Source organism: Lissotriton vulgaris, chromosome 1_1 (assembly GCF_964263255.1).
Source record: "Lissotriton vulgaris chromosome 1_1, aLisVul1.2, whole genome shotgun sequence".
NCBI classification, from domain to species: domain Eukaryota; kingdom Metazoa; phylum Chordata; class Amphibia; order Caudata; family Salamandridae; genus Lissotriton; species Lissotriton vulgaris.
Window position 1 is genome coordinate 225845403 of NC_141685.1, and position 25986 is coordinate 225871388.

The following is a 25986-nucleotide window of genomic DNA, read 5'->3' on the forward strand; positions in this document are numbered from 1 at the left end:
GGGCTTCAAAGCGCTGGGGCCAAACTGGAGCGCTGGGACCCGGGAAATCATCACCGCCAACTGGGGCCCCCGGGACACTGTGAGCGCTGTGGAAGGAAAGCGCTTCAATTCTTCACCGCCGCCGCCCGGGTCTGGAATGCGCTGAGGAGCACTGTGGTGTAACAGGGGGGCTGTGAAGTTGAGCGCTGCCTTACATCCCGAATCACCCCGGCGGACCTGGGAGCCTCAGGAATCCCGAGCGCAGCTCCTCTGACATCAGAGAGGAGCCGCGCTGGTATTGCGCCCGGTGGAGATCGTTGCCCAGTAACAAGGAAGCGCCCTCTCAGGAGCCGCGCCATGATTGGTCCAACCAGGAGCAATCAGGAGTGAGGCCGCGCAAAGAACTTTCCCGCTCCACGGCCGTGCAAGTGGCACTGCGAACTGAGAGCCCCGGGGGAGAGAGGAGCTTCACGGCGGCGCCTGCTTCGCCGCAACTGCAGGTAACCCCTTAGCGTGCACCTAAGTCTCTGCCTGCTGTGCTGTTTGTGCGGGGTGCGGGCTGCGAGCTTAGGGGGCCTGAGTTCTTTAAGTGCCGGGGACAGTGATCATCCGTAGCGGGCCGGCTAAAGTCTGTTTTGGGACCCTTTTCTGAGAACGGGCCCTGAACTGGTGTGACTCTGCGGGAAAAGGACAGCGGGACGGTGATAATCGGCACGTAGAGTAACAGAACTTGTGATTGCCTTGCTTGGGGCGACAGCCGCCTTTAAGAGTGCGGGAACTGTGTGATCAGACAGCAGGACTATAATTGTCTTTGCTCTCATGTTCCCTAGCTAAAGGACAGACAGCCTCCCCTGAATACCTGTAACACCAGTCCCAAGGACATTTCCTTTCTACTGACACCCTTTGCGTGCATATTTTGGAGTCTTGTCACAGTTACCTGTGTGACAATCTCTTCAAGGGCATTATTGCTGGAACCTTTGATTGTCTATGATGGACCCTTGATATTTTTGAGACCATGCCTAAGTTTTAGATAAAGCTATTTTTATTCTTATATCTTATAGGTGTAGTGCCTTTTTCTTGTGTGCGTGTTTCACTGGGAGTTGTGGGTGTGTCGCACAAATACTTTACACATTGCCTCTGAAGTTACGCCTTTGCTGCTCTGTGCCAAGCTACCAGGACGGAAGCGGTGGTCCCTACTTGGACTAGGGTGCATACCTCTGCCAACTAGAGACCCCGGTTCTAACAGTAGGTCTCAGGGGCTTCACCTAAAAATGTAAAAGCCAACATGCAGAGAACCGATCCTATGCTCCAATAGTAAGAAGATGGGGGCATATTACCAACGATTAGTGATAGTTATCGCTAATTAGGCTTAGCACTGAATTTTTTATCGCTAAGCATCACCGGAAATTATCGCTGAGATAACTTGCTATTAGCAAGGTTTATCTCAAAAGTGATAAAAATCAGGCGAAATGCGTGAATATCGCTGAGAATACAGCGATATTCACACATTAGTGACGAAATGCTCTTAGCCATGTTATCCACCTCCCATTGGATAACATGGCTAAGAACTGGTCTGAGCAGGCGTTGGTTTTTGGCGATAGCTGGAATATTTCCAACCCTATGCCTGCCTTGCTAATAGGGGATAGCGACGTTAGCGACTGCTTTCAGTCGCTAACAGGTTGGGTACGCCCACTTTGCATGTCATTAGCGATAAATATCGCTGACATGCAAAGCGTGCCCCAAACCGCTCCCTATCGCCTAAATCTGTCGCTAACTGCTGTTAGCGACAGCTTGCTAATAGAGCGATAGAATTATCGCCGCTTAGCGGCTGAAAATGGCCGCTAAACCTGCGATAATTGCCTATCGCCCTGCTTGGTAATATGCCCGATGGTTCCTTGGGTTATCGTGAAGACAGTAGCTCCTGTGATTCTGACAATAAAATTATAACACACACTATTTGAAAGATGTTGAGGAGGTCTGTGAAAAATTACTAGAGTGAAGGCCTTTGAGGCTCAAGGCTAGCAATGCTTCTTAAGGAATGTGATGTGGTTGTAATTGACTAGACCTTTAGGAATTTCTGGAAGGAAAACCATCCTGGTTGGAATATCTATACATTAGAATGTATTTTGAGACAATGTCTATTTCAAAATCAAGTAGATACAAATTCTGTGCATAGTGTGGAGGCTGTAAAGACATAAAGGCGGTGCAGTAAATGAAAAATGCCCCCGTACGGGTTTGTCAAATGTAATGAAGGAATCGAGGACATACCATTAAAAATCACAGAAAGTCCATTCATTAATTCATTGGCATGCGCATGATCAAGAATGATAAAGGCTGTCTATCAGTGAAAATGCCCCACTCGTTTGCCAAATGTAATAGAAGCATGCCATCATGCTGTTAAATAGCGTAGAAAGCCCGTACGCATACACTGATTGGCATGGCATAATCATGCATAATAAAGGCAGTGCTATTGGTGGAAATGCTCCTGCCCAGGTTTGTCAAATATTATCAAAGCCATGCTGAAATGGAATAAACCAGCACAGAGAGACCATAGATATGCCCTAAGAGATGTGGCCATGAACAAAAATTGGTTAGGTACCAGGAGGAGGCTGAGCATTATTAATGCGCTACATCCCCTCGACTGCACTCTAACGTTTTGCTGGATGCAAGGAGACTCTGAAGCCCATGGACTGCAAAGTCTCGATTTGAGACTAGAATGTAAAGTGTCAGGCTTGGAATTGCTCACACCTCGCGTGTGAACTGTCTTCATGGAGCATATATTTAGTGCAATCAGGGATCGATTCTCCGGCAGGGCTTTTATTTGCTCAGTTTGGAATGCAAAACTTCTCAGGATTTCCAAAAATGTGAAAACTATTGGTCTACTTTCCAGCTTGCTCAGCCTTTCGGGAGATGATTCCATTGGATATTCCCTCTTGCCCATCGGTATACATTCAAATTGAAGGCAAGTCATAGTGTGATTGGCTGCCAAGCAGCTACCTTTGGAGCAGTGCAATTGGAAGTCTGCCAAGGGCATACATATATTAATGCAATGCTTTGGTATTAGTTCTGATCAGCAGGTTTCCTTGACTTTTCTTCACACCTCCCCTAGCGACGACTATGTCATCAATTCCCCTTGAAAGCAGATAGAGTACGCTTCTTTTCCGGTATTTATCGAAGCTCTGGGAATTTTTCATAGTCAAATGGAAGGTATTGTTGATTCAAAGCAAAAGCCATCTAAATTAAACCACAAAATCCTTCGACCGGATTTGAACCAGCGACCTAAGGATGCCTGAATTTATGCTACAGTCCTCCGCTCTACCAACTGAGCTATCGAAGGAGTAGTGGCAAAATTCCATAGCACCAAAATTATCTCTCGCTCAAGAAAGGTTGTGGAGGGTGGGGACCAGGAGCAGACAGATGCACATCATCAATATTACCTGCCACTCCCCCTCAAAGTTACCAGAAAAGTAAGAGTCTCTGCTTTCGAGGAAGAACCCTTACCAATGACCAAGAGGGCTGCCACAGATTTCTATCCTAAATGTATTAGGATTGCCAAGATTAATCATCACTTTGATGGCTTAAACAAGTAAGATTCTTCTGTTGTATAAGCATCAAAAATGAGATAGCCCCATTTCATGGGTTTTTTCAAGGCAAACGTCTCACAGTTTAAGTGGGGTTGGTATCCCAGTTGCATGACATATCTCTTCCTTAATACTGATAGCCAGCCTTGTTTTCTGCCAAAATCCGAGACAAGCATGGCAAAAGTCTGGAGATGCCGGGGATTGAACCCGGGGCCTCATACATGCAAAGCATGCGCTCTACCACTGAGCTACATCCCCATGTCTGCCAAGTTTTACTGGCTGCCAAGTCAACCCATTTGACACTGCAGCATAAAGTCTCAGTCAGGAAAATCCTTAAGCCTCGTACCTGGAATATCTTCATGGTCTATAGTCCTATTTAGAGATGCTTGTGTGCAGCCTTCTTAGCGCAGTAGGCAGCGCGTCAGTCTCATAATCTGAAGGTCCTGAGTTCGATCCTCAGAGAGGGTATTTCTTTCCTCCTTTTGGCAAGCAAAATTCTCAGATTTTCTTGAAAAGTGGAAACTATGCCTACTCCAAACACATTTTTCAAAGCAAACAATTTAAGCGGGGTTCTGACCCCCAACTGCCCGAGAAACCTCTACTTTCCACAAGATGGCAGGCTAGCCTTCTGGAAAAAGCCAAGATAGAGAACAGAGACTCCTGGAGATGCCGGGGATTGAACCCGGGGCCTCATACATGCGAAGCATGCGCTCTACCACTGAGCTACATCCCCTCGACTGCACTTTAACGTTTTGCTGGATGCAAGGAGACTCTGAAGCCCATGGACTGCAAAGTCTCGATTTGAGACTAGAATGTAAAGTGTCAGGCTTGGAATTGCTCACACCTCACGTGTGAACTGTCTTCATGGAGCATATATTTAGTGCAATCAGGGATCGATTCTCCGGCAGGGCTTTTATTTGCTCAGTTTGGAATGCAAAACTTCTCAGGATTCCCAAAAATGTGACAACTATTGGTCTACTTTCCTGCTTGCTCAGCCTTTCGGGAGATGATTCCATTGGATATTCCCTCTTGCCCATCGGTATACATTCAAATTGAAGGCAAGTCATAGTGTGATTGGCTGCCAAGCAGCTACCTTTGGAGCAGTGCAATTGGAAGTCTGCCAAGGGCATACATATATTAATGCAATGCTTTGGTATTAGTTCTGATCAGCAGGTTTCCTTGACTGTTCTTCACACCTCCCCTAGCGACGACTATGTCATCCATTCCCTTTGAAAGCAGATAGAGTACGCTTCTTTTCCGGTATTTATCGAAGCTCTGGGAATTTTTCATAGTCAATGGAAGGTATTGTTGATTCAAAGCAAAAGCCATGGAAATTAAACCACAAAATCCTTCGAGCCGGATTTGAACCAGCGACCTAAGGATGCCTGAATTTATGCTACAGTCCTCCGCTCTACCAACTGAGCTATCGAAGGAGTAGTGGGAAACTTCCGTAGCACCAAAATTATCTCTCGCTCAAGAAAGGTTGTGGAGGGTGGGGACCAGGAGCAGACAGATGCACATCATCAATATTACCTGCCACTCCCCCTCAAAGTTACCAGAAAAGTAAGAGTCTCTGCTTTCGAGGAAGAACCCTTACCAATGACCAAGAGGGCTGCCACAGATTTCTATCCTAAATGTATTAAGATTGCCAAGATTAATCATCACTTTGATGGCTTAAACAAGTAAGATTCTTCTGTTGTATAAGCATCAAAAATGAGATAGCCCCATTTCATGGGTTTTTTCAAGGCAAACGTCTCACAGTTTAAGTGGGGTTGGTATCCCAGTTGCATGACATATCTCTTCCTTAATACTGATAGCCAGCCTTGTTTTCTGCCAAAATCCGAGACAAGCATGGCAAAAGTCTGGAGATGCCGGGGATTGAACCCGGGGCCTCATACATGCAAAGCATGCGCTCTACCACTGAGCTACATCCCCATGTCTGCCAAGTTTTACTGGCTGCCAAGTCAACCCATTTGACACTGCAGCATAAAGTCTCAGCCAGGAAAATCCTTAAGCCTCGTACCTGGAATATCTTCATGGTCTATAGTCCTATTTAGAGATGCTTGTGTGCAGCCTTCTTAGCGCAGTAGGCAGCGCGTCAGTCTCATAATCTGAAGGTCCTGAGTTCGATCCTCAGAGAGGGCATTTCTTTCCTCCTTTTGGCAAGCAAAATTCTCAGATTTTCTTGAAAAGTGGAAACTATGCCTACTCCAAACACATTTTTCAAAGCAAACAATTTAAGCGGGGTTCTGACCCCCAACTGCCCGAGAAACCTCTACTTTCCACAAGATGGCAGGCTAGCCTTCTGGAAAAAGCCAAGATAGAGAACAGAGACTCCTGGAGATGCCGGGGATTGAACCCGGGGCCTCATACATGCGAAGCATGCGCTCTACCACTGAGCTACATCCCCTCGACTGCACTCTAACGTTTTGCTGGATGCAAGGAGACTCTGAAGCCCATGGACTGCAAAGTCTCGATTTGAGACTAGAATGTAAAGTGTCAGGCTTGGAATTGCTCACACCTCACGTGTGAACTGTCTTCATGGAGCATATATTTAGTGCAATCAGGGATCGATTCTCCGGCAGGGCTTTTATTTGCTCAGTTTGGAATGCAAAACTTCTCAGGATTCCCAAAAATGTGACAACTATTGGTCTACTTTCCTGCTTGCTCAGCCTTTCGGGAGATGATTCCATTGGATATTCCCTCTTGCCCATCGGTATACATTCAAATTGAAGGCAAGTCATAGTGTGATTGGCTGCCAAGCAGCTACCTTTGGAGCAGTGCAATTGGAAGTCTGCCAAGGGCATACATATATTAATGCAATGCTTTGGTATTAGTTCTGATCAGCAGGTTTCCTTGACTGTTCTTCACACCTCCCCTAGCGACGACTATGTCATCCATTCCCTTTGAAAGCAGATAGAGTACGCTTCTTTTCCGGTATTTATCGAAGCTCTGGGAATTTTTCATAGTCAATGGAAGGTATTGTTGATTCAAAGCAAAAGCCATGGAAATTAAACCACAAAATCCTTCGAGCCGGATTTGAACCAGCGACCTAAGGATGCCTGAATTTATGCTACAGTCCTCCGCTCTACCAACTGAGCTATCGAAGGAGTAGTGGCAAACTTCCGTAGCACCAAAATTATCTCTCGCTCAAGAAAGGTTGTGGAGGGTGGGGACCAGGAGCAGACAGATGCACATCATCAATATTACCTGCCACTCCCCCTCAAAGTTACCAGAAAAGTAAGAGTCTCTGCTTTCGAGGAAGAACCCTTACCAATGACCAAGAGGGCTGCCACAGATTTCTATCCTAAATGTATTAAGATTGCCAAGATTAATCATCACTTTGATGGCTTAAACAAGTAAGATTCTTCTGTTGTATAAGCATCAAAAATGAGATAGCCCCATTTCATGGGTTTTTTCAAGGCAAACGTCTCACAGTTTAAGTGGGGTTGGTATCCCAGTTGCATGACATATCTCTTCCTTAATACTGATAGCCAGCCTTGTTTTCTGCCAAAATCCGAGACAAGCATGGCAAAAGTCTGGAGATGCCGGGGATTGAACCCGGGGCCTCATACATGCAAAGCATGCGCTCTACCACTGAGCTACATCCCCATGTCTGCCAAGTTTTACTGGCTGCCAAGTCAACCCATTTGACACTGCAGCATAAAGTCTCAGCCAGGAAAATCCTTAAGCCTCGTACCTGGAATATCTTCATGGTCTATAGTCCTATTTAGAGATGCTTGTGTGCAGCCTTCTTAGCGCAGTAGGCAGCGCGTCAGTCTCATAATCTGAAGGTCCTGAGTTCGATCCTCAGAGAGGGCATTTCTTTCCTCCTTTTGGCAAGCAAAATTCTCAGATTTTCTTGAAAAGTGGAAACTATGCCTACTCCAAACACATTTTTCAAAGCAAACAATTTAAGCGGGGTTCTGACCCCCAACTGCCCGAGAAACCTCTACTTTCCACAAGATGGCAGGCTAGCCTTCTGGAAAAAGCCAAGATAGAGAACAGAGACTCCTGGAGATGCCGGGGATTGAACCCGGGGCCTCATACATGCGAAGCATGCGCTCTACCACTGAGCTACATCCCCTCGACTGCACTCTAACGTTTTGCTGGATGCAAGGAGACTCTGAAGCCCATGGACTGCAAAGTCTCGATTTGAGACTAGAATGTAAAGTGTCAGGCTTGGAATTGCTCACACCTCACGTGTGAACTGTCTTCATGGAGCATATATTTAGTGCAATCAGGGATCGATTCTCCGGCAGGGCTTTTATTTGCTCAGTTTGGAATGCAAAACTTCTCAGGATTCCCAAAAATGTGACAACTATTGGTCTACTTTCCTGCTTGCTCAGCCTTTCGGGAGATGATTCCATTGGATATTCCCTCTTGCCCATCGGTATACATTCAAATTGAAGGCAAGTCATAGTGTGATTGGCTGCCAAGCAGCTACCTTTGGAGCAGTGCAATTGGAAGTCTGCCAAGGGCATACATATATTAATGCAATGCTTTGGTATTAGTTCTGATCAGCAGGTTTCCTTGACTGTTCTTCACACCTCCCCTAGCGACGACTATGTCATCCATTCCCTTTGAAAGCAGATAGAGTACGCTTCTTTTCCGGTATTTATCGAAGCTCTGGGAATTTTTCATAGTCAATGGAAGGTATTGTTGATTCAAAGCAAAAGCCATGGAAATTAAACCACAAAATCCTTCGAGCCGGATTTGAACCAGCGACCTAAGGATGCCTGAATTTATGCTACAGTCCTCCGCTCTACCAACTGAGCTATCGAAGGAGTAGTGGCAAACTTCCGTAGCACCAAAATTATCTCTCGCTCAAGAAAGGTTGTGGAGGGTGGGGACCAGGAGCAGACAGATGCACATCATCAATATTACCTGCCACTCCCCCTCAAAGTTACCAGAAAAGTAAGAGTCTCTGCTTTCGAGGAAGAACCCTTACCAATGACCAAGAGGGCTGCCACAGATTTCTATCCTAAATGTATTAAGATTGCCAAGATTAATCATCACTTTGATGGCTTAAACAAGTAAGATTCTTCTGTTGTATAAGCATCAAAAATGAGATAGCCCCATTTCATGGGTTTTTTCAAGGCAAACGTCTCACAGTTTAAGTGGGGTTGGTATCCCAGTTGCATGACATATCTCTTCCTTAATACTGATAGCCAGCCTTGTTTTCTGCCAAAATCCGAGACAAGCATGGCAAAAGTCTGGAGATGCCGGGGATTGAACCCGGGGCCTCATACATGCAAAGCATGCGCTCTACCACTGAGCTACATCCCCATGTCTGCCAAGTTTTACTGGCTGCCAAGTCAACCCATTTGACACTGCAGCATAAAGTCTCAGCCAGGAAAATCCTTAAGCCTCGTACCTGGAATATCTTCATGGTCTATAGTCCTATTTAGAGATGCTTGTGTGCAGCCTTCTTAGCGCAGTAGGCAGCGCGTCAGTCTCATAATCTGAAGGTCCTGAGTTCGATCCTCAGAGAGGGCATTTCTTTCCTCCTTTTGGCAAGCAAAATTCTCAGATTTTCTTGAAAAGTGGAAACTATGCCTACTCCAAACACATTTTTCAAAGCAAACAATTTAAGCGGGGTTCTGACCCCCAACTGCCCGAGAAACCTCTACTTTCCACAAGATGGCAGGCTAGCCTTCTGGAAAAAGCCAAGATAGAGAACAGAGACTCCTGGAGATGCCGGGGATTGAACCCGGGGCCTCATACATGCGAAGCATGCGCTCTACCACTGAGCTACATCCCCTCGACTGCACTCTAACGTTTTGCTGGATGCAAGGAGACTCTGAAGCCCATGGACTGCAAAGTCTCGATTTGAGACTAGAATGTAAAGTGTCAGGCTTGGAATTGCTCACACCTCACGTGTGAACTGTCTTCATGGAGCATATATTTAGTGCAATCAGGGATCGATTCTCCGGCAGGGCTTTTATTTGCTCAGTTTGGAATGCAAAACTTCTCAGGATTCCCAAAAATGTGACAACTATTGGTCTACTTTCCTGCTTGCTCAGCCTTTCGGGAGATGATTCCATTGGATATTCCCTCTTGCCCATCGGTATACATTCAAATTGAAGGCAAGTCATAGTGTGATTGGCTGCCAAGCAGCTACCTTTGGAGCAGTGCAATTGGAAGTCTGCCAAGGGCATACATATATTAATGCAATGCTTTGGTATTAGTTCTGATCAGCAGGTTTCCTTGACTGTTCTTCACACCTCCCCTAGCGACGACTATGTCATCCATTCCCTTTGAAAGCAGATAGAGTACGCTTCTTTTCCGGTATTTATCGAAGCTCTGGGAATTTTTCATAGTCAATGGAAGGTATTGTTGATTCAAAGCAAAAGCCATGGAAATTAAACCACAAAATCCTTCGAGCCGGATTTGAACCAGCGACCTAAGGATGCCTGAATTTATGCTACAGTCCTCCGCTCTACCAACTGAGCTATCGAAGGAGTAGTGGCAAACTTCCGTAGCACCAAAATTATCTCTCGCTCAAGAAAGGTTGTGGAGGGTGGGGACCAGGAGCAGACAGATGCACATCATCAATATTACCTGCCACTCCCCCTCAAAGTTACCAGAAAAGTAAGAGTCTCTGCTTTCGAGGAAGAACCCTTACCAATGACCAAGAGGGCTGCCACAGATTTCTATCCTAAATGTATTAAGATTGCCAAGATTAATCATCACTTTGATGGCTTAAACAAGTAAGATTCTTCTGTTGTATAAGCATCAAAAATGAGATAGCCCCATTTCATGGGTTTTTTCAAGGCAAACGTCTCACAGTTTAAGTGGGGTTGGTATCCCAGTTGCATGACATATCTCTTCCTTAATACTGATAGCCAGCCTTGTTTTCTGCCAAAATCCGAGACAAGCATGGCAAAAGTCTGGAGATGCCGGGGATTGAACCCGGGGCCTCATACATGCAAAGCATGCGCTCTACCACTGAGCTACATCCCCATGTCTGCCAAGTTTTACTGGCTGCCAAGTCAACCCATTTGACACTGCAGCATAAAGTCTCAGCCAGGAAAATCCTTAAGCCTCGTACCTGGAATATCTTCATGGTCTATAGTCCTATTTAGAGATGCTTGTGTGCAGCCTTCTTAGCGCAGTAGGCAGCGCGTCAGTCTCATAATCTGAAGGTCCTGAGTTCGATCCTCAGAGAGGGCATTTCTTTCCTCCTTTTGGCAAGCAAAATTCTCAGATTTTCTTGAAAAGTGGAAACTATGCCTACTCCAAACACATTTTTCAAAGCAAACAATTTAAGCGGGGTTCTGACCCCCAACTGCCCGAGAAACCTCTACTTTCCACAAGATGGCAGGCTAGCCTTCTGGAAAAAGCCAAGATAGAGAACAGAGACTCCTGGAGATGCCGGGGATTGAACCCGGGGCCTCATACATGCGAAGCATGCGCTCTACCACTGAGCTACATCCCCTCGACTGCACTCTAACGTTTTGCTGGATGCAAGGAGACTCTGAAGCCCATGGACTGCAAAGTCTCGATTTGAGACTAGAATGTAAAGTGTCAGGCTTGGAATTGCTCACACCTCACGTGTGAACTGTCTTCATGGAGCATATATTTAGTGCAATCAGGGATCGATTCTCCGGCAGGGCTTTTATTTGCTCAGTTTGGAATGCAAAACTTCTCAGGATTCCCAAAAATGTGACAACTATTGGTCTACTTTCCTGCTTGCTCAGCCTTTCGGGAGATGATTCCATTGGATATTCCCTCTTGCCCATCGGTATACATTCAAATTGAAGGCAAGTCATAGTGTGATTGGCTGCCAAGCAGCTACCTTTGGAGCAGTGCAATTGGAAGTCTGCCAAGGGCATACATATATTAATGCAATGCTTTGGTATTAGTTCTGATCAGCAGGTTTCCTTGACTGTTCTTCACACCTCCCCTAGCGACGACTATGTCATCCATTCCCTTTGAAAGCAGATAGAGTACGCTTCGTTTCCGGTATTTATCGAAGCTCTGGGAATTTTTCATAGTCAATGGAAGGTATTGTTGATTCAAAGCAAAAGCCATGGAAATTAAACCACAAAATCCTTCGAGCCGGATTTGAACCAGCGACCTAAGGATGCCTGAATTTATGCTACAGTCCTCCGCTCTACCAACTGAGCTATCGAAGGAGTAGTGGCAAACTTCCGTAGCACCAAAATTATCTCTCGCTCAAGAAAGGTTGTGGAGGGTGGGGACCAGGAGCAGACAGATGCACATCATCAATATTACCTGCCACTCCCCCTCAAAGTTACCAGAAAAGTAAGAGTCTCTGCTTTCGAGGAAGAACCCTTACCAATGACCAAGAGGGCTGCCACAGATTTCTATCCTAAATGTATTAAGATTGCCAAGATTAATCATCACTTTGATGGCTTAAACAAGTAAGATTCTTCTGTTGTATAAGCATCAAAAATGAGATAGCCCCATTTCATGGGTTTTTTCAAGGCAAACGTCTCACAGTTTAAGTGGGGTTGGTATCCCAGTTGCATGACATATCTCTTCCTTAATACTGATAGCCAGCCTTGTTTTCTGCCAAAATCCGAGACAAGCATGGCAAAAGTCTGGAGATGCCGGGGATTGAACCCGGGGCCTCATACATGCAAAGCATGCGCTCTACCACTGAGCTACATCCCCATGTCTGCCAAGTTTTACTGGCTGCCAAGTCAACCCATTTGACACTGCAGCATAAAGTCTCAGCCAGGAAAATCCTTAAGCCTCGTACCTGGAATATCTTCATGGTCTATAGTCCTATTTAGAGATGCTTGTGTGCAGCCTTCTTAGCGCAGTAGGCAGCGCGTCAGTCTCATAATCTGAAGGTCCTGAGTTCGATCCTCAGAGAGGGCATTTCTTTCCTCCTTTTGGCAAGCAAAATTCTCAGATTTTCTTGAAAAGTGGAAACTATGCCTACTCCAAACACATTTTTCAAAGCAAACAATTTAAGCGGGGTTCTGACCCCCAACTGCCCGAGAAACCTCTACTTTCCACAAGATGGCAGGCTAGCCTTCTGGAAAAAGCCAAGATAGAGAACAGAGACTCCTGGAGATGCCGGGGATTGAACCCGGGGCCTCATACATGCGAAGCATGCGCTCTACCACTGAGCTACATCCCCTCGACTGCACTCTAACGTTTTGCTGGATGCAAGGAGACTCTGAAGCCCATGGACTGCAAAGTCTCGATTTGAGACTAGAATGTAAAGTGTCAGGCTTGGAATTGCTCACACCTCACGTGTGAACTGTCTTCATGGAGCATATATTTAGTGCAATCAGGGATCGATTCTCCGGCAGGGCTTTTATTTGCTCAGTTTGGAATGCAAAACTTCTCAGGATTCCCAAAAATGTGACAACTATTGGTCTACTTTCCTGCTTGCTCAGCCTTTCGGGAGATGATTCCATTGGATATTCCCTCTTGCCCATCGGTATACATTCAAATTGAAGGCAAGTCATAGTGTGATTGGCTGCCAAGCAGCTACCTTTGGAGCAGTGCAATTGGAAGTCTGCCAAGGGCATACATATATTAATGCAATGCTTTGGTATTAGTTCTGATCAGCAGGTTTCCTTGACTGTTCTTCACACCTCCCCTAGCGACGACTATGTCATCCATTCCCTTTGAAAGCAGATAGAGTACGCTTCTTTTCCGGTATTTATCGAAGCTCTGGGAATTTTTCATAGTCAATGGAAGGTATTGTTGATTCAAAGCAAAAGCCATGGAAATTAAACCACAAAATCCTTCGAGCCGGATTTGAACCAGCGACCTAAGGATGCCTGAATTTATGCTACAGTCCTCCGCTCTACCAACTGAGCTATCGAAGGAGTAGTGGCAAACTTCCGTAGCACCAAAATTATCTCTCGCTCAAGAAAGGTTGTGGAGGGTGGGGACCAGGAGCAGACAGATGCACATCATCAATATTACCTGCCACTCCCCCTCAAAGTTACCAGAAAAGTAAGAGTCTCTGCTTTCGAGGAAGAACCCTTACCAATGACCAAGAGGGCTGCCACAGATTTCTATCCTAAATGTATTAAGATTGCCAAGATTAATCATCACTTTGATGGCTTAAACAAGTAAGATTCTTCTGTTGTATAAGCATCAAAAATGAGATAGCCCCATTTCATGGGTTTTTTCAAGGCAAACGTCTCACAGTTTAAGTGGGGTTGGTATCCCAGTTGCATGACATATCTCTTCCTTAATACTGATAGCCAGCCTTGTTTTCTGCCAAAATCCGAGACAAGCATGGCAAAAGTCTGGAGATGCCGGGGATTGAACCCGGGGCCTCATACATGCAAAGCATGCGCTCTACCACTGAGCTACATCCCCATGTCTGCCAAGTTTTACTGGCTGCCAAGTCAACCCATTTGACACTGCAGCATAAAGTCTCAGCCAGGAAAATCCTTAAGCCTCGTACCTGGAATATCTTCATGGTCTATAGTCCTATTTAGAGATGCTTGTGTGCAGCCTTCTTAGCGCAGTAGGCAGCGCGTTAGTCTCATAATCTGAAGGTCCTGAGTTCGATCCTCAGAGAGGGCATTTATTTCCTCCTTTTGGCAAGCAAAATTCTCAGATTTTCTTGAAAAGTGGAAACTATGCCTACTCCAAACACATTTTTCAAAGCAAACAATTTAAGCGGGGTTCTGACCCCCAACTGCCGGAGAAACCTCTACTTTCCACAAGATGGCAGGCTAGCCTTCTGGAAAAAGCCAAGATAGAGAACAGAGACTCCTGGAGATGCCGGGGATTGAACCCGGGGCCTCATACATGCGAAGCATGCGCTCTACCACTGAGCTACATCCCCTCGACTGCACTCTAACGTTTTGCTGGATGCAAGGAGACTCTGAAGCCCATGGACTGCAAAGTCTCGATTTGAGACTAGAATGTAAAGTGTCAGGCTTGGAATTGCTCACACCTCACGTGTGAACTGTCTTCATGGAGCATATATTTAGTGCAATCAGGGATCGATTCTCCGGCAGGGCTTTTATTTGCTCAGTTTGGAATGCAAAACTTCTCAGGATTCCCAAAAATGTGACAACTATTGGTCTACTTTCCTGCTTGCTCAGCCTTTCGGGAGATGATTCCATTGGATATTCCCTCTTGCCCATCGGTATACATTCAAATTGAAGGCAAGTCATAGTGTGATTGGCTGCCAAGCAGCTACCTTTGGAGCAGTGCAATTGGAAGTCTGCCAAGGGCATACATATATTAATGCAATGCTTTGGTATTAGTTCTGATCAGCAGGTTTCCTTGACTGTTCTTCACACCTCCCCTAGCGACGACTATGTCATCCATTCCCTTTGAAAGCAGATAGAGTACGCTTCTTTTCCGGTATTTATCGAAGCTCTGGGAATTTTTCATAGTCAATGGAAGGTATTGTTGATTCAAAGCAAAAGCCATGGAAATTAAACCACAAAATCCTTCGAGCCGGATTTGAACCAGCGACCTAAGGATGCCTGAATTTATGCTACAGTCCTCCGCTCTACCAACTGAGCTATCGAAGGAGTAGTGGCAAACTTCCGTAGCACCAAAATTATCTCTCGCTCAAGAAAGGTTGTGGAGGGTGGGGACCAGGAGCAGACAGATGCACATCATCAATATTACCTGCCACTCCCCCTCAAAGTTACCAGAAAAGTAAGAGTCTCTGCTTTCGAGGAAGAACCCTTACCAATGACCAAGAGGGCTGCCACAGATTTCTATCCTAAATGTATTAAGATTGCCAAGATTAATCATCACTTTGATGGCTTAAACAAGTAAGATTCTTCTGTTGTATAAGCATCAAAAATGAGATAGCCCCATTTCATGGGTTTTTTCAAGGCAAACGTCTCACAGTTTAAGTGGGGTTGGTATCCCAGTTGCATGACATATCTCTTCCTTAATACTGATAGCCAGCCTTGTTTTCTGCCAAAATCCGAGACAAGCATGGCAAAAGTCTGGAGATGCCGGGGATTGAACCCGGGGCCTCATACATGCAAAGCATGCGCTCTACCACTGATCTACATCCCCATGTCTGCCAAGTTTTACTGGCTGCCAAGTCAACCCATTTGACACTGCAGCATAAAGTCTCAGCCAGGAAAATCCTTAAGCCTCGTACCTGGAATATCTTCATGGTCTATAGTCCTATTTAGAGATGCTTGTGTGCAGCCTTCTTAGCGCAGTAGGCAGCGCGTCAGTCTCATAATCTGAAGGTCCTGAGTTCGATCCTCAGAGAGGGCATTTCTTTCCTCCTTTTGGCAAGCAAAATTCTCAGATTTTCTTGAAAAGTGGAAACTATGCCTACTCCAAACACATTTTTCAAAGCAAACAATTTAAGCGGGGTTCTGACCCCCAACTGCCCGAGAAACCTCTACTTTCCACAAGATGGCAGGCTAGCCTTCTGGAAAAAGCCAAGATAGAGAACAGAGACTCCTGGAGATGCCGGGGATTGAACCCGGGGCCTCATACATGCGAAGCATGCGCTCTACCACTGAGCTACATCCCCTCGACTGCACTCTAACGTTTTGCTGGATGCAAGGAGACTCTGAAGCCCATGGACTGCAAAGTCTCGATTTGAGACTAGAATGTAAAGTGTCAGGCTTGGAATTGCTCACACCTCACGTGTGAACTGTCTTCATGGAGCATATATTTAGTGCAATCAGGGATCGATTCTCCGGCAGGGCTTTTATTTGCTCAGTTTGGAATGCAAAACTTCTCAGGATTCCCAAAAATGTGACAACTATTGGTCTACTTTCCTGCTTGCTCAGCCTTTCGGGAGATGATTCCATTGGATATTCCCTCTTGCCCATCGGTATACATTCAAATTGAAGGCAAGTCATAGTGTGATTGGCTGCCAAGCAGCTACCTTTGGAGCAGTGCAATTGGAAGTCTGCCAAGGGCATACATATATTAATGCAATGCTTTGGTATTAGTTCTGATCAGCAGGTTTCCTTGACTGTTCTTCACACCTCCCCTAGCGACGACTATGTCATCCATTCCCTTTGAAAGCAGATAGAGTACGCTTCTTTTCCGGTATTTATCGAAGCTCTGGGAATTTTTCATAGTCAATGGAAGGTATTGTTGATTCAAAGCAAAAGCCATGGAAATTAAACCACAAAATCCTTCGAGCCGGATTTGAACCAGCGACCTAAGGATGCCTGAATTTATGCTACAGTCCTCCGCTCTACCAACTGAGCTATCGAAGGAGTAGTGGCAAACTTCCGTAGCACCAAAATTATCTCTCGCTCAAGAAAGGTTGTGGAGGGTGGGGACCAGGAGCAGACAGATGCACATCATCAATATTACCTGCCACTCCCCCTCAAAGTTACCAGAAAAGTAAGAGTCTCTGCTTTCGAGGAAGAACCCTTACCAATGACCAAGAGGGCTGCCACAGATTTCTATCCTAAATGTATTAAGATTGCCAAGATTAATCATCACTTTGATGGCTTAAACAAGTAAGATTCTTCTGTTGTATAAGCATCAAAAATGAGATAGCCCCATTTCATGGGTTTTTTCAAGGCAAACGTCTCACAGTTTAAGTGGGGTTGGTATCCCAGTTGCATGACATATCTCTTCCTTAATACTGATAGCCAGCCTTGTTTTCTGCCAAAATCCGAGACAAGCATGGCAAAAGTCTGGAGATGCCGGGGATTGAACCCGGGGCCTCATACATGCAAAGCATGCGCTCTACCACTGAGCTACATCCCCATGTCTGCCAAGTTTTACTGGCTGCCAAGTCAACCCATTTGACACTGCAGCATAAAGTCTCAGCCAGGAAAATCCTTAAGCCTCGTACCTGGAATATCTTCATGGTCTATAGTCCTATTTAGAGATGCTTGTGTGCAGCCTTCTTAGCGCAGTAGGCAGCGCGTCAGTCTCATAATCTGAAGGTCCTGAGTTCGATCCTCAGAGAGGGCATTTCTTTCCTCCTTTTGGCAAGCAAAATTCTCAGATTTTCTTGAAAAGTGGAAACTATGCCTACTCCAAACACATTTTTCAAAGCAAACAATTTAAGCGGGGTTCTGACCCCCAACTGCCCGAGAAACCTCTACTTTCCACAAGATGGCAGGCTAGCCTTCTGGAAAAAGCCAAGATAGAGAACAGAGACTCCTGGAGATGCCGGGGATTGAACCCGGGGCCTCATACATGCGAAGCATGCGCTCTACCACTGAGCTACATCCCCTCGACTGCACTCTAACGTTTTGCTGGATGCAAGGAGACTCTGAAGCCCATGGACTGCAAAGTCTCGATTTGAGACTAGAATGTAAAGTGTCAGGCTTGGAATTGCTCACACCTCACGTGTGAACTGTCTTCATGGAGCATATATTTAGTGCAATCAGGGATCGATTCTCCGGCAGGGCTTTTATTTGCTCAGTTTGGAATGCAAAACTTCTCAGGATTCCCAAAAATGTGACAACTATTGGTCTACTTTCCTGCTTGCTCAGCCTTTCGGGAGATGATTCCATTGGATATTCCCTCTTGCCCATCGGTATACATTCAAATTGAAGGCAAGTCATAGTGTGATTGGCTGCCAAGCAGCTACCTTTGGAGCAGTGCAATTGGAAGTCTGCCAAGGGCATACATATATTAATGCAATGCTTTGGTATTAGTTCTGATCAGCAGGTTTCCTTGACTGTTCTTCACACCTCCCCTAGCGACGACTATGTCATCCATTCCCTTTGAAAGCAGATAGAGTACGCTTCTTTTCCGGTATTTATCGAAGCTCTGGGAATTTTTCATAGTCAATGGAAGGTATTGTTGATTCAAAGCAAAAGCCATGGAAATTAAACCACAAAATCCTTCGAGCCGGATTTGAACCAGCGACCTAAGGATGCCTGAATTTATGCTACAGTCCTCCGCTCTACCAACTGAGCTATCGAAGGAGTAGTGGCAAACTTCCGTAGCACCAAAATTATCTCTCGCTCAAGAAAGGTTGTGGAGGGTGGGGACCAGGAGCAGACAGATGCACATCATCAATATTACCTGCCACTCCCCCTCAAAGTTACCAGAAAAGTAAGAGTCTCTGCTTTCGAGGAAGAACCCTTACCAATGACCAAGAGGGCTGCCACAGATTTCTATCCTAAATGTATTAAGATTGCCAAGATTAATCATCACTTTGATGGCTTAAACAAGTAAGATTCTTCTGTTGTATAAGCATCAAAAATGAGATAGCCCCATTTCATGGGTTTTTTCAAGGCAAACGTCTCACAGTTTAAGTGGGGTTGGTATCCCAGTTGCATGACATATCTCTTCCTTAATACTGATAGCCAGCCTTGTTTTCTGCCAAAATCCGAGACAAGCATGGCAAAAGTCTGGAGATGCCGGGGATTGAACCCGGGGCCTCATACATGCAAAGCATGCGCTCTACCACTGAGCTACATCCCCATGTCTGCCAAGTTTTACTGGCTGCCAAGTCAACCCATTTGACACTGCAGCATAAAGTCTCAGCCAGGAAAATCCTTAAGCCTCGTACCTGGAATATCTTCATGGTCTATAGTCCTATTTAGAGATGCTTGTGTGCAGCCTTCTTAGCGCAGTAGGCAGCGCGTTAGTCTCATAATCTGAAGGTCCTGAGTTCGATCCTCAGAGAGGGCATTTATTTCCTCCTTTTGGCAAGCAAAATTCTCAGATTTTCTTGAAAAGTGGAAACTATGCCTACTCCAAACACATTTTTCAAAGCAAACAATTTAAGCGGGGTTCTGACCCCCAACTGCCGGAGAAACCTCTACTTTCCACAAGATGGCAGGCTAGCCTTCTGGAAAAAGCCAAGATAGAGAACAGAGACTCCTGGAGATGCCGGGGATTGAACCCGGGGCCTCATACATGCGAAGCATGCGCTCTACCACTGAGCTACATCCCCTCGACTGCACTCTAACGTTTTGCTGGATGCAAGGAGACTCTGAAGCCCATGGACTGCAAAGTCTCGATTTGAGACTAGAATGTAAAGTGTCAGGCTTGGAATTGCTCACACCTCACGTGTGAACTGTCTTCATGGAGCATATATTTAGTGCAATCAGGGATCGATTCTCCGGCAGGGCTTTTATTTGCTCAGTTTGGAATGCAAAACTTCTCAGGATTCCCAAAAATGTGACAACTATTGGTCTACTTTCCTGCTTGCTCAGCCTTTCGGGAGATGATTCCATTGGATATTCCCTCTTGCCCATCGGTATACATTCAAATTGAAGGCAAGTCATAGTGTGATTGGCTGCCAAGCAGCTACCTTTGGAGCAGTGCAATTGGAAGTCTGCCAAGGGCATACATATATTAATGCAATGCTTTGGTATTAGTTCTGATCAGCAGGTTTCCTTGACTGTTCTTCACACCTCCCCTAGCGACGACTATGTCATCCATTCCCTTTGAAAGCAGATAGAGTACGCTTCTTTTCCGGTATTTATCGAAGCTCTGGGAATTTTTCATAGTCAATGGAAGGTATTGTTGATTCAAAGCAAAAGCCATGGAAATTAAACCACAAAATCCTTCGAGCCGGATTTGAACCAGCGACCTAAGGATGCCTGAATTTATGCTACAGTCCTCCGCTCTACCAACTGAGCTATCGAAGGAGTAGTGGCAAACTTCCGTAGCACCAAAATTATCTCTCGCTCAAGAAAGGTTGTGGAGGGTGGGGACCAGGAGCAGACAGATGCACATCATCAATATTACCTGCCACTCCCCCTCAAAGTTACCAGAAAAGTAAGAGTCTCTGCTTTCGAGGAAGAACCCTTACCAATGACCAAGAGGGCTGCCACAGATTTCTATCCTAAATGTATTAAGATTGCCAAGATTAATCATCACTTTGATGGCTTAAACAAGTAAGATTCTTCTGTTGTATAAGCATCAAAAATGAGATAGCCCCATTTCATGGGTTTTTTCAAGGCAAACGTCTCACAGTTTAAGTGGGGTTGGTATCCCAGTTGCATGACATATCTCTTCCTTAATACTGATAGCCAGCCTTGTTTTCTGCCAAAATCCGAGACAAGCATGGCAAAAGTCTGGAGATGCCGGGGATTGAACCCGGGGCCTCATACATGCAAAGCATGCGCTCTACCACTGATCTACATCCCCATGTCTGCCAAGTTTTACTGGCTGCCAAGTCAACCCATTTGACACTGCAGCATAAAGTCTCAGCCAGGAAAATCCTTAAGCCTCGTACCTGGAATATCTTCATGGTCTATAGTCCTATTTAGAGATGCTTGTGTGCAGCCTTCTTAGCGCAGTAGGCAGCGCGTCAGTCTCATAATCTGAAGGTCCTGAGTTCGATCCTCAGAGAGGGCATTTCTTTCCTCCTTTTGGCAAGCAAAATTCTCAGATTTTCTTGAAAAGTGGAAACTATGCCTACTCCAAACACATTTTTCAAAGCAAACAATTTAAGCGGGGTTCTGACCCCCAACTGCCCGAGAAACCTCTACTTTCCACAAGATGGCAGGCTAGCCTTCTGGAAAAAGCCAAGATAGAGAACAGAGACTCCTGGAGATGCCGGGGATTGAACCCGGGGCCTCATACATGCGAAGCATGCGCTCTACCACTGAGCTACATCCCCTCGACTGCACTCTAACGTTTTGCTGGATGCAAGGAGACTCTGAAGCCCATGGACTGCAAAGTCTCGATTTGAGACTAGAATGTAAAGTGTCAGGCTTGGAATTGCTCACACCTCACGTGTGAACTGTCTTCATGGAGCATATATTTAGTGCAATCAGGGATCGATTCTCCGGCAGGGCTTTTATTTGCTCAGTTTGGAATGCAAAACTTCTCAGGATTCCCAAAAATGTGACAACTATTGGTCTACTTTCCTGCTTGCTCAGCCTTTCGGGAGATGATTCCATTGGATATTCCCTCTTGCCCATCGGTATACATTCAAATTGAAGGCAAGTCATAGTGTGATTGGCTGCCAAGCAGCTACCTTTGGAGCAGTGCAATTGGAAGTCTGCCAAGGGCATACATATATTAATGCAATGCTTTGGTATTAGTTCTGATCAGCAGGTTTCCTTGACTGTTCTTCACACCTCCCCTAGCGACGACTATGTCATCCATTCCCTTTGAAAGCAGATAGAGTACGCTTCTTTTCCGGTATTTATCGAAGCTCTGGGAATTTTTCATAGTCAATGGAAGGTATTGTTGATTCAAAGCAAAAGCCATGGAAATTAAACCACAAAATCCTTCGAGCCGGATTTGAACCAGCGACCTAAGGATGCCTGAATTTATGCTACAGTCCTCCGCTCTACCAACTGAGCTATCGAAGGAGTAGTGGCAAACTTCCGTAGCACCAAAATTATCTCTCGCTCAAGAAAGGTTGTGGAGGGTGGGGACCAGGAGCAGACAGATGCACATCATCAATATTACCTGCCACTCCCCCTCAAAGTTACCAGAAAAGTAAGAGTCTCTGCTTTCGAGGAAGAACCCTTACCAATGACCAAGAGGGCTGCCACAGATTTCTATCCTAAATGTATTAAGATTGCCAAGATTAATCATCACTTTGATGGCTTAAACAAGTAAGATTCTTCTGTTGTATAAGCATCAAAAATGAGATAGCCCCATTTCATGGGTTTTTTCAAGGCAAACGTCTCACAGTTTAAGTGGGGTTGGTATCCCAGTTGCATGACATATCTCTTCCTTAATACTGATAGCCAGCCTTGTTTTCTGCCAAAATCCGAGACAAGCATGGCAAAAGTCTGGAGATGCCGGGGATTGAACCCGGGGCCTCATACATGCAAAGCATGCGCTCTACCACTGAGCTACATCCCCATGTCTGCCAAGTTTTACTGGCTGCCAAGTCAACCCATTTGACACTGCAGCATAAAGTCTCAGCCAGGAAAATCCTTAAGCCTCGTACCTGGAATATCTTCATGGTCTATAGTCCTATTTAGAGATGCTTGTGTGCAGCCTTCTTAGCGCAGTAGGCAGCGCGTCAGTCTCATAATCTGAAGGTCCTGAGTTCGATCCTCAGAGAGGGCATTTCTTTCCTCCTTTTGGCAAGCAAAATTCTCAGATTTTCTTGAAAAGTGGAAACTATGCCTACTCCAAACACATTTTTCAAAGCAAACAATTTAAGCGGGGTTCTGACCCCCAACTGCCCGAGAAACCTCTACTTTCCACAAGATGGCAGGCTAGCCTTCTGGAAAAAGCCAAGATAGAGAACAGAGACTCCTGGAGATGCCGGGGATTGAACCCGGGGCCTCATACATGCGAAGCATGCGCTCTACCACTGAGCTACATCCCCTCGACTGCACTCTAACGTTTTGCTGGATGCAAGGAGACTCTGAAGCCCATGGACTGCAAAGTCTCGATTTGAGACTAGAATGTAAAGTGTCAGGCTTGGAATTGCTCACACCTCACGTGTGAACTGTCTTCATGGAGCATATATTTAGTGCAATCAGGGATCGATTCTCCGGCAGGGCTTTTATTTGCTCAGTTTGGAATGCAAAACTTCTCAGGATTCCCAAAAATGTGACAACTATTGGTCTACTTTCCTGCTTGCTCAGCCTTTCGGGAGATGATTCCATTGGATATTCCCTCTTGCCCATCGGTATACATTCAAATTGAAGGCAAGTCATAGTGTGATTGGCTGCCAAGCAGCTACCTTTGGAGCAGTGCAATTGGAAGTCTGCCAAGGGCATACATATATTAATGCAATGCTTTGGTATTAGTTCTGATCAGCAGGTTTCCTTGACTGTTCTTCACACCTCCCCTAGCGACGACTATGTCATCCATTCCCTTTGAAAGCAGATAGAGTACGCTTCTTTTCCGGTATTTATCGAAGCTCTGGGAATTTTTCATAGTCAATGGAAGGTATTGTTGATTCAAAGCAAAAGCCATGGAAATTAAACCACAAAATCCTTCGAGCCGGATTTGAACCAGCGACCTAAGGATGCCTGAATTTATGCTACAGTCCTCCGCTCTACCAACTGAGCTATCGAAGGAGTAGTGGCAAACTTCCGTAGCACCAAAATTATCTCTCGCTCAAGAAAGGTTGTGGAGGGTGGGGACCAGGAGCAGACAGATGCACATCATCAATATTACCTGCCACTCCCCCTCAAAGTTACCAGAAAAGTAAGAGTCTCTGCTTTCGAGGAAGAACCCTTACCAATGACCAAGAGGGCTGCCACAGATTTCTATCCTAAATGTATTAAGATTGCCAAGATTAATCATCACTTTGATGGCTTAAACAAGTAAGATTCTTCTGTTGTATAAGCATCAAAAATGAGATAGCCCCATTTCATGGGTTTTTTCAAGGCAAACGTCTCACAGTTTAAGTGGGGTTGGTATCCCAGTTGCATGACATATCTCTTCCTTAATACTGATAGCCAGCCTTGTTTTCTGCCAAAATCCGAGACAAGCATGGCAAAAGTCTGGAGATGCCGGGGATTGAACCCGGGGCCTCATACATGCAAAGCATGCGCTCTACCACTGAGCTACATCCCCATGTCTGCCAAGTTTTACTGGCTGCCAAGTCAACCCATTTGACACTGCAGCATAAAGTCTCAGCCAGGAAAATCCTTAAGCCTCGTACCTGGAATATCTTCATGGTCTATAGTCCTATTTAGAGATGCTTGTGTGCAGCCTTCTTAGCGCAGTAGGCAGCGCGTCAGTCTCATAATCTGAAGGTCCTGAGTTCGATCCTCAGAGAGGGCATTTCTTTCCTCCTTTTGGCAAGCAAAATTCTCAGATTTTCTTGAAAAGTGGAAACTATGCCTACTCCAAACACATTTTTCAAAGCAAACAATTTAAGCGGGGTTCTGACCCCCAACTGCCCGAGAAACCTCTACTTTCCACAAGATGGCAGGCTAGCCTTCTGGAAAAAGCCAAGATAGAGAACAGAGACTCCTGGAGATGCCGGGGATTGAACCCGGGGCCTCATACATGCGAAGCATGCGCTCTACCACTGAGCTACATCCCCTCGACTGCACTCTAACGTTTTGCTGGATGCAAGGAGACTCTGAAGCCCATGGACTGCAAAGTCTCGATTTGAGACTAGAATGTAAAGTGTCAGGCTTGGAATTGCTCACACCTCACGTGTGAACTGTCTTCATGGAGCATATATTTAGTGCAATCAGGGATCGATTCTCCGGCAGGGCTTTTATTTGCTCAGTTTGGAATGCAAAACTTCTCAGGATTCCCAAAAATGTGACAACTATTGGTCTACTTTCCTGCTTGCTCAGCCTTTCGGGAGATGATTCCATTGGATATTCCCTCTTGCCCATCGGTATACATTCAAATTGAAGGCAAGTCATAGTGTGATTGGCTGCCAAGCAGCTACCTTTGGAGCAGTGCAATTGGAAGTCTGCCAAGGGCATACATATATTAATGCAATGCTTTGGTATTAGTTCTGATCAGCAGGTTTCCTTGACTGTTCTTCACACCTCCCCTAGCGACGACTATGTCATCCATTCCCTTTGAAAGCAGATAGAGTACGCTTCTTTTCCGGTATTTATCGAAGCTCTGGGAATTTTTCATAGTCAATGGAAGGTATTGTTGATTCAAAGCAAAAGCCATGGAAATTAAACCACAAAATCCTTCGAGCCGGATTTGAACCAGCGACCTAAGGATGCCTGAATTTATGCTACAGTCCTCCGCTCTACCAACTGAGCTATCGAAGGAGTAGTGGCAAACTTCCGTAGCACCAAAATTATCTCTCGCTCAAGAAAGGTTGTGGAGGGTGGGGACCAGGAGCAGACAGATGCACATCATCAATATTACCTGCCACTCCCCCTCAAAGTTACCAGAAAAGTAAGAGTCTCTGCTTTCGAGGAAGAACCCTTACCAATGACCAAGAGGGCTGCCACAGATTTCTATCCTAAATGTATTAAGATTGCCAAGATTAATCATCACTTTGATGGCTTAAACAAGTAAGATTCTTCTGTTGTATAAGCATCAAAAATGAGATAGCCCCATTTCATGGGTTTTTTCAAGGCAAACGTCTCACAGTTTAAGTGGGGTTGGTATCCCAGTTGCATGACATATCTCTTCCTTAATACTGATAGCCAGCCTTGTTTTCTGCCAAAATCCGAGACAAGCATGGCAAAAGTCTGGAGATGCCGGGGATTGAACCCGGGGCCTCATACATGCAAAGCATGCGCTCTACCACTGAGCTACATCCCCATGTCTGCCAAGTTTTACTGGCTGCCAAGTCAACCCATTTGACACTGCAGCATAAAGTCTCAGCCAGGAAAATCCTTAAGCCTCGTACCTGGAATATCTTCATGGTCTATAGTCCTATTTAGAGATGCTTGTGTGCAGCCTTCTTAGCGCAGTAGGCAGCGCGTCAGTCTCATAATCTGAAGGTCCTGAGTTCGATCCTCAGAGAGGGCATTTCTTTCCTCCTTTTGGCAAGCAAAATTCTCAGATTTTCTTGAAAAGTGGAAACTATGCCTACTCCAAACACATTTTTCAAAGCAAACAATTTAAGCGGGGTTCTGACCCCCAACTGCCCGAGAAACCTCTACTTTCCACAAGATGGCAGGCTAGC

General features: G+C 45.5%; 55 non-coding genes across 55 annotated transcripts; 14 read left to right on the forward strand and 41 right to left on the reverse strand.

Annotated features, from left to right (window-relative positions):
• Window positions 1-3230: 3230 nt before the first annotated feature.
• Window positions 3231-3317, reverse strand: TRNAY-GUA (transfer RNA tyrosine (anticodon GUA)). Its single transcript is given in 2 exon segments — window positions 3231-3266; window positions 3280-3317. It is a non-coding gene; the product is annotated as a tRNA-Tyr (tRNA).
• A 429-nt stretch (window positions 3318-3746) lies between these two features.
• TRNAA-UGC (transfer RNA alanine (anticodon UGC)) lies at window positions 3747-3818 on the reverse strand. Its single transcript has one exon. It is a non-coding gene; the product is annotated as a tRNA-Ala (tRNA).
• Window positions 3819-3955: 137 nt separating this feature from the next.
• TRNAM-CAU (transfer RNA methionine (anticodon CAU)) lies at window positions 3956-4028 on the forward strand. The gene has a single exon. It is a non-coding gene; the product is annotated as a tRNA-Met (tRNA).
• A 193-nt stretch (window positions 4029-4221) lies between these two features.
• Window positions 4222-4293, reverse strand: TRNAA-CGC (transfer RNA alanine (anticodon CGC)). The gene has a single exon. It is a non-coding gene; the product is annotated as a tRNA-Ala (tRNA).
• A 614-nt stretch (window positions 4294-4907) lies between these two features.
• On the reverse strand, window positions 4908-4993 carry TRNAY-GUA (transfer RNA tyrosine (anticodon GUA)). The gene is given in 2 exon segments: window positions 4908-4943; window positions 4957-4993. It is a non-coding gene; the product is annotated as a tRNA-Tyr (tRNA).
• A 430-nt stretch (window positions 4994-5423) lies between these two features.
• On the reverse strand, window positions 5424-5495 carry TRNAA-UGC (transfer RNA alanine (anticodon UGC)). Its single transcript has one exon. It is a non-coding gene; the product is annotated as a tRNA-Ala (tRNA).
• A 137-nt stretch (window positions 5496-5632) lies between these two features.
• On the forward strand, window positions 5633-5705 carry TRNAM-CAU (transfer RNA methionine (anticodon CAU)). The gene has a single exon. It is a non-coding gene; the product is annotated as a tRNA-Met (tRNA).
• Window positions 5706-5898: 193 nt separating this feature from the next.
• Window positions 5899-5970, reverse strand: TRNAA-CGC (transfer RNA alanine (anticodon CGC)). The gene has a single exon. It is a non-coding gene; the product is annotated as a tRNA-Ala (tRNA).
• Window positions 5971-6584: 614 nt separating this feature from the next.
• TRNAY-GUA (transfer RNA tyrosine (anticodon GUA)) lies at window positions 6585-6670 on the reverse strand. Its single transcript is given in 2 exon segments — window positions 6585-6620; window positions 6634-6670. It is a non-coding gene; the product is annotated as a tRNA-Tyr (tRNA).
• Window positions 6671-7100: 430 nt separating this feature from the next.
• On the reverse strand, window positions 7101-7172 carry TRNAA-UGC (transfer RNA alanine (anticodon UGC)). The gene has a single exon. It is a non-coding gene; the product is annotated as a tRNA-Ala (tRNA).
• Window positions 7173-7309: 137 nt separating this feature from the next.
• On the forward strand, window positions 7310-7382 carry TRNAM-CAU (transfer RNA methionine (anticodon CAU)). The gene has a single exon. It is a non-coding gene; the product is annotated as a tRNA-Met (tRNA).
• A 193-nt stretch (window positions 7383-7575) lies between these two features.
• On the reverse strand, window positions 7576-7647 carry TRNAA-CGC (transfer RNA alanine (anticodon CGC)). The gene has a single exon. It is a non-coding gene; the product is annotated as a tRNA-Ala (tRNA).
• Window positions 7648-8261: 614 nt separating this feature from the next.
• TRNAY-GUA (transfer RNA tyrosine (anticodon GUA)) lies at window positions 8262-8347 on the reverse strand. Its single transcript is given in 2 exon segments — window positions 8262-8297; window positions 8311-8347. It is a non-coding gene; the product is annotated as a tRNA-Tyr (tRNA).
• A 430-nt stretch (window positions 8348-8777) lies between these two features.
• TRNAA-UGC (transfer RNA alanine (anticodon UGC)) lies at window positions 8778-8849 on the reverse strand. The gene has a single exon. It is a non-coding gene; the product is annotated as a tRNA-Ala (tRNA).
• Window positions 8850-8986: 137 nt separating this feature from the next.
• On the forward strand, window positions 8987-9059 carry TRNAM-CAU (transfer RNA methionine (anticodon CAU)). The gene has a single exon. It is a non-coding gene; the product is annotated as a tRNA-Met (tRNA).
• A 193-nt stretch (window positions 9060-9252) lies between these two features.
• On the reverse strand, window positions 9253-9324 carry TRNAA-CGC (transfer RNA alanine (anticodon CGC)). The gene has a single exon. It is a non-coding gene; the product is annotated as a tRNA-Ala (tRNA).
• A 614-nt stretch (window positions 9325-9938) lies between these two features.
• TRNAY-GUA (transfer RNA tyrosine (anticodon GUA)) lies at window positions 9939-10024 on the reverse strand. Its single transcript is given in 2 exon segments — window positions 9939-9974; window positions 9988-10024. It is a non-coding gene; the product is annotated as a tRNA-Tyr (tRNA).
• Window positions 10025-10454: 430 nt separating this feature from the next.
• Window positions 10455-10526, reverse strand: TRNAA-UGC (transfer RNA alanine (anticodon UGC)). Its single transcript has one exon. It is a non-coding gene; the product is annotated as a tRNA-Ala (tRNA).
• A 137-nt stretch (window positions 10527-10663) lies between these two features.
• TRNAM-CAU (transfer RNA methionine (anticodon CAU)) lies at window positions 10664-10736 on the forward strand. Its single transcript has one exon. It is a non-coding gene; the product is annotated as a tRNA-Met (tRNA).
• Window positions 10737-10929: 193 nt separating this feature from the next.
• TRNAA-CGC (transfer RNA alanine (anticodon CGC)) lies at window positions 10930-11001 on the reverse strand. The gene has a single exon. It is a non-coding gene; the product is annotated as a tRNA-Ala (tRNA).
• Window positions 11002-11615: 614 nt separating this feature from the next.
• TRNAY-GUA (transfer RNA tyrosine (anticodon GUA)) lies at window positions 11616-11701 on the reverse strand. The gene is given in 2 exon segments: window positions 11616-11651; window positions 11665-11701. It is a non-coding gene; the product is annotated as a tRNA-Tyr (tRNA).
• A 430-nt stretch (window positions 11702-12131) lies between these two features.
• Window positions 12132-12203, reverse strand: TRNAA-UGC (transfer RNA alanine (anticodon UGC)). The gene has a single exon. It is a non-coding gene; the product is annotated as a tRNA-Ala (tRNA).
• Window positions 12204-12340: 137 nt separating this feature from the next.
• Window positions 12341-12413, forward strand: TRNAM-CAU (transfer RNA methionine (anticodon CAU)). Its single transcript has one exon. It is a non-coding gene; the product is annotated as a tRNA-Met (tRNA).
• A 193-nt stretch (window positions 12414-12606) lies between these two features.
• Window positions 12607-12678, reverse strand: TRNAA-CGC (transfer RNA alanine (anticodon CGC)). The gene has a single exon. It is a non-coding gene; the product is annotated as a tRNA-Ala (tRNA).
• A 614-nt stretch (window positions 12679-13292) lies between these two features.
• On the reverse strand, window positions 13293-13378 carry TRNAY-GUA (transfer RNA tyrosine (anticodon GUA)). Its single transcript is given in 2 exon segments — window positions 13293-13328; window positions 13342-13378. It is a non-coding gene; the product is annotated as a tRNA-Tyr (tRNA).
• Window positions 13379-13808: 430 nt separating this feature from the next.
• Window positions 13809-13880, reverse strand: TRNAA-UGC (transfer RNA alanine (anticodon UGC)). Its single transcript has one exon. It is a non-coding gene; the product is annotated as a tRNA-Ala (tRNA).
• A 137-nt stretch (window positions 13881-14017) lies between these two features.
• TRNAM-CAU (transfer RNA methionine (anticodon CAU)) lies at window positions 14018-14090 on the forward strand. Its single transcript has one exon. It is a non-coding gene; the product is annotated as a tRNA-Met (tRNA).
• Window positions 14091-14283: 193 nt separating this feature from the next.
• TRNAA-CGC (transfer RNA alanine (anticodon CGC)) lies at window positions 14284-14355 on the reverse strand. Its single transcript has one exon. It is a non-coding gene; the product is annotated as a tRNA-Ala (tRNA).
• Window positions 14356-14969: 614 nt separating this feature from the next.
• TRNAY-GUA (transfer RNA tyrosine (anticodon GUA)) lies at window positions 14970-15055 on the reverse strand. Its single transcript is given in 2 exon segments — window positions 14970-15005; window positions 15019-15055. It is a non-coding gene; the product is annotated as a tRNA-Tyr (tRNA).
• Window positions 15056-15485: 430 nt separating this feature from the next.
• TRNAA-UGC (transfer RNA alanine (anticodon UGC)) lies at window positions 15486-15557 on the reverse strand. Its single transcript has one exon. It is a non-coding gene; the product is annotated as a tRNA-Ala (tRNA).
• Window positions 15558-15694: 137 nt separating this feature from the next.
• TRNAM-CAU (transfer RNA methionine (anticodon CAU)) lies at window positions 15695-15767 on the forward strand. The gene has a single exon. It is a non-coding gene; the product is annotated as a tRNA-Met (tRNA).
• Window positions 15768-15960: 193 nt separating this feature from the next.
• TRNAA-CGC (transfer RNA alanine (anticodon CGC)) lies at window positions 15961-16032 on the reverse strand. Its single transcript has one exon. It is a non-coding gene; the product is annotated as a tRNA-Ala (tRNA).
• Window positions 16033-16646: 614 nt separating this feature from the next.
• TRNAY-GUA (transfer RNA tyrosine (anticodon GUA)) lies at window positions 16647-16732 on the reverse strand. Its single transcript is given in 2 exon segments — window positions 16647-16682; window positions 16696-16732. It is a non-coding gene; the product is annotated as a tRNA-Tyr (tRNA).
• A 430-nt stretch (window positions 16733-17162) lies between these two features.
• Window positions 17163-17234, reverse strand: TRNAA-UGC (transfer RNA alanine (anticodon UGC)). Its single transcript has one exon. It is a non-coding gene; the product is annotated as a tRNA-Ala (tRNA).
• A 137-nt stretch (window positions 17235-17371) lies between these two features.
• Window positions 17372-17444, forward strand: TRNAM-CAU (transfer RNA methionine (anticodon CAU)). The gene has a single exon. It is a non-coding gene; the product is annotated as a tRNA-Met (tRNA).
• A 193-nt stretch (window positions 17445-17637) lies between these two features.
• Window positions 17638-17709, reverse strand: TRNAA-CGC (transfer RNA alanine (anticodon CGC)). Its single transcript has one exon. It is a non-coding gene; the product is annotated as a tRNA-Ala (tRNA).
• Window positions 17710-18323: 614 nt separating this feature from the next.
• TRNAY-GUA (transfer RNA tyrosine (anticodon GUA)) lies at window positions 18324-18409 on the reverse strand. Its single transcript is given in 2 exon segments — window positions 18324-18359; window positions 18373-18409. It is a non-coding gene; the product is annotated as a tRNA-Tyr (tRNA).
• A 430-nt stretch (window positions 18410-18839) lies between these two features.
• Window positions 18840-18911, reverse strand: TRNAA-UGC (transfer RNA alanine (anticodon UGC)). Its single transcript has one exon. It is a non-coding gene; the product is annotated as a tRNA-Ala (tRNA).
• Window positions 18912-19048: 137 nt separating this feature from the next.
• Window positions 19049-19121, forward strand: TRNAM-CAU (transfer RNA methionine (anticodon CAU)). The gene has a single exon. It is a non-coding gene; the product is annotated as a tRNA-Met (tRNA).
• Window positions 19122-19314: 193 nt separating this feature from the next.
• On the reverse strand, window positions 19315-19386 carry TRNAA-CGC (transfer RNA alanine (anticodon CGC)). The gene has a single exon. It is a non-coding gene; the product is annotated as a tRNA-Ala (tRNA).
• Window positions 19387-20000: 614 nt separating this feature from the next.
• On the reverse strand, window positions 20001-20086 carry TRNAY-GUA (transfer RNA tyrosine (anticodon GUA)). The gene is given in 2 exon segments: window positions 20001-20036; window positions 20050-20086. It is a non-coding gene; the product is annotated as a tRNA-Tyr (tRNA).
• Window positions 20087-20516: 430 nt separating this feature from the next.
• TRNAA-UGC (transfer RNA alanine (anticodon UGC)) lies at window positions 20517-20588 on the reverse strand. The gene has a single exon. It is a non-coding gene; the product is annotated as a tRNA-Ala (tRNA).
• A 137-nt stretch (window positions 20589-20725) lies between these two features.
• Window positions 20726-20798, forward strand: TRNAM-CAU (transfer RNA methionine (anticodon CAU)). Its single transcript has one exon. It is a non-coding gene; the product is annotated as a tRNA-Met (tRNA).
• Window positions 20799-20991: 193 nt separating this feature from the next.
• Window positions 20992-21063, reverse strand: TRNAA-CGC (transfer RNA alanine (anticodon CGC)). Its single transcript has one exon. It is a non-coding gene; the product is annotated as a tRNA-Ala (tRNA).
• Window positions 21064-21677: 614 nt separating this feature from the next.
• Window positions 21678-21763, reverse strand: TRNAY-GUA (transfer RNA tyrosine (anticodon GUA)). Its single transcript is given in 2 exon segments — window positions 21678-21713; window positions 21727-21763. It is a non-coding gene; the product is annotated as a tRNA-Tyr (tRNA).
• Window positions 21764-22193: 430 nt separating this feature from the next.
• Window positions 22194-22265, reverse strand: TRNAA-UGC (transfer RNA alanine (anticodon UGC)). The gene has a single exon. It is a non-coding gene; the product is annotated as a tRNA-Ala (tRNA).
• A 137-nt stretch (window positions 22266-22402) lies between these two features.
• On the forward strand, window positions 22403-22475 carry TRNAM-CAU (transfer RNA methionine (anticodon CAU)). Its single transcript has one exon. It is a non-coding gene; the product is annotated as a tRNA-Met (tRNA).
• A 193-nt stretch (window positions 22476-22668) lies between these two features.
• Window positions 22669-22740, reverse strand: TRNAA-CGC (transfer RNA alanine (anticodon CGC)). Its single transcript has one exon. It is a non-coding gene; the product is annotated as a tRNA-Ala (tRNA).
• A 614-nt stretch (window positions 22741-23354) lies between these two features.
• TRNAY-GUA (transfer RNA tyrosine (anticodon GUA)) lies at window positions 23355-23440 on the reverse strand. The gene is given in 2 exon segments: window positions 23355-23390; window positions 23404-23440. It is a non-coding gene; the product is annotated as a tRNA-Tyr (tRNA).
• Window positions 23441-23870: 430 nt separating this feature from the next.
• On the reverse strand, window positions 23871-23942 carry TRNAA-UGC (transfer RNA alanine (anticodon UGC)). The gene has a single exon. It is a non-coding gene; the product is annotated as a tRNA-Ala (tRNA).
• Window positions 23943-24079: 137 nt separating this feature from the next.
• On the forward strand, window positions 24080-24152 carry TRNAM-CAU (transfer RNA methionine (anticodon CAU)). Its single transcript has one exon. It is a non-coding gene; the product is annotated as a tRNA-Met (tRNA).
• Window positions 24153-24345: 193 nt separating this feature from the next.
• On the reverse strand, window positions 24346-24417 carry TRNAA-CGC (transfer RNA alanine (anticodon CGC)). The gene has a single exon. It is a non-coding gene; the product is annotated as a tRNA-Ala (tRNA).
• Window positions 24418-25031: 614 nt separating this feature from the next.
• On the reverse strand, window positions 25032-25117 carry TRNAY-GUA (transfer RNA tyrosine (anticodon GUA)). Its single transcript is given in 2 exon segments — window positions 25032-25067; window positions 25081-25117. It is a non-coding gene; the product is annotated as a tRNA-Tyr (tRNA).
• A 430-nt stretch (window positions 25118-25547) lies between these two features.
• Window positions 25548-25619, reverse strand: TRNAA-UGC (transfer RNA alanine (anticodon UGC)). Its single transcript has one exon. It is a non-coding gene; the product is annotated as a tRNA-Ala (tRNA).
• A 137-nt stretch (window positions 25620-25756) lies between these two features.
• Window positions 25757-25829, forward strand: TRNAM-CAU (transfer RNA methionine (anticodon CAU)). Its single transcript has one exon. It is a non-coding gene; the product is annotated as a tRNA-Met (tRNA).
• Window positions 25830-25986: the final 157 nt, after the last annotated feature.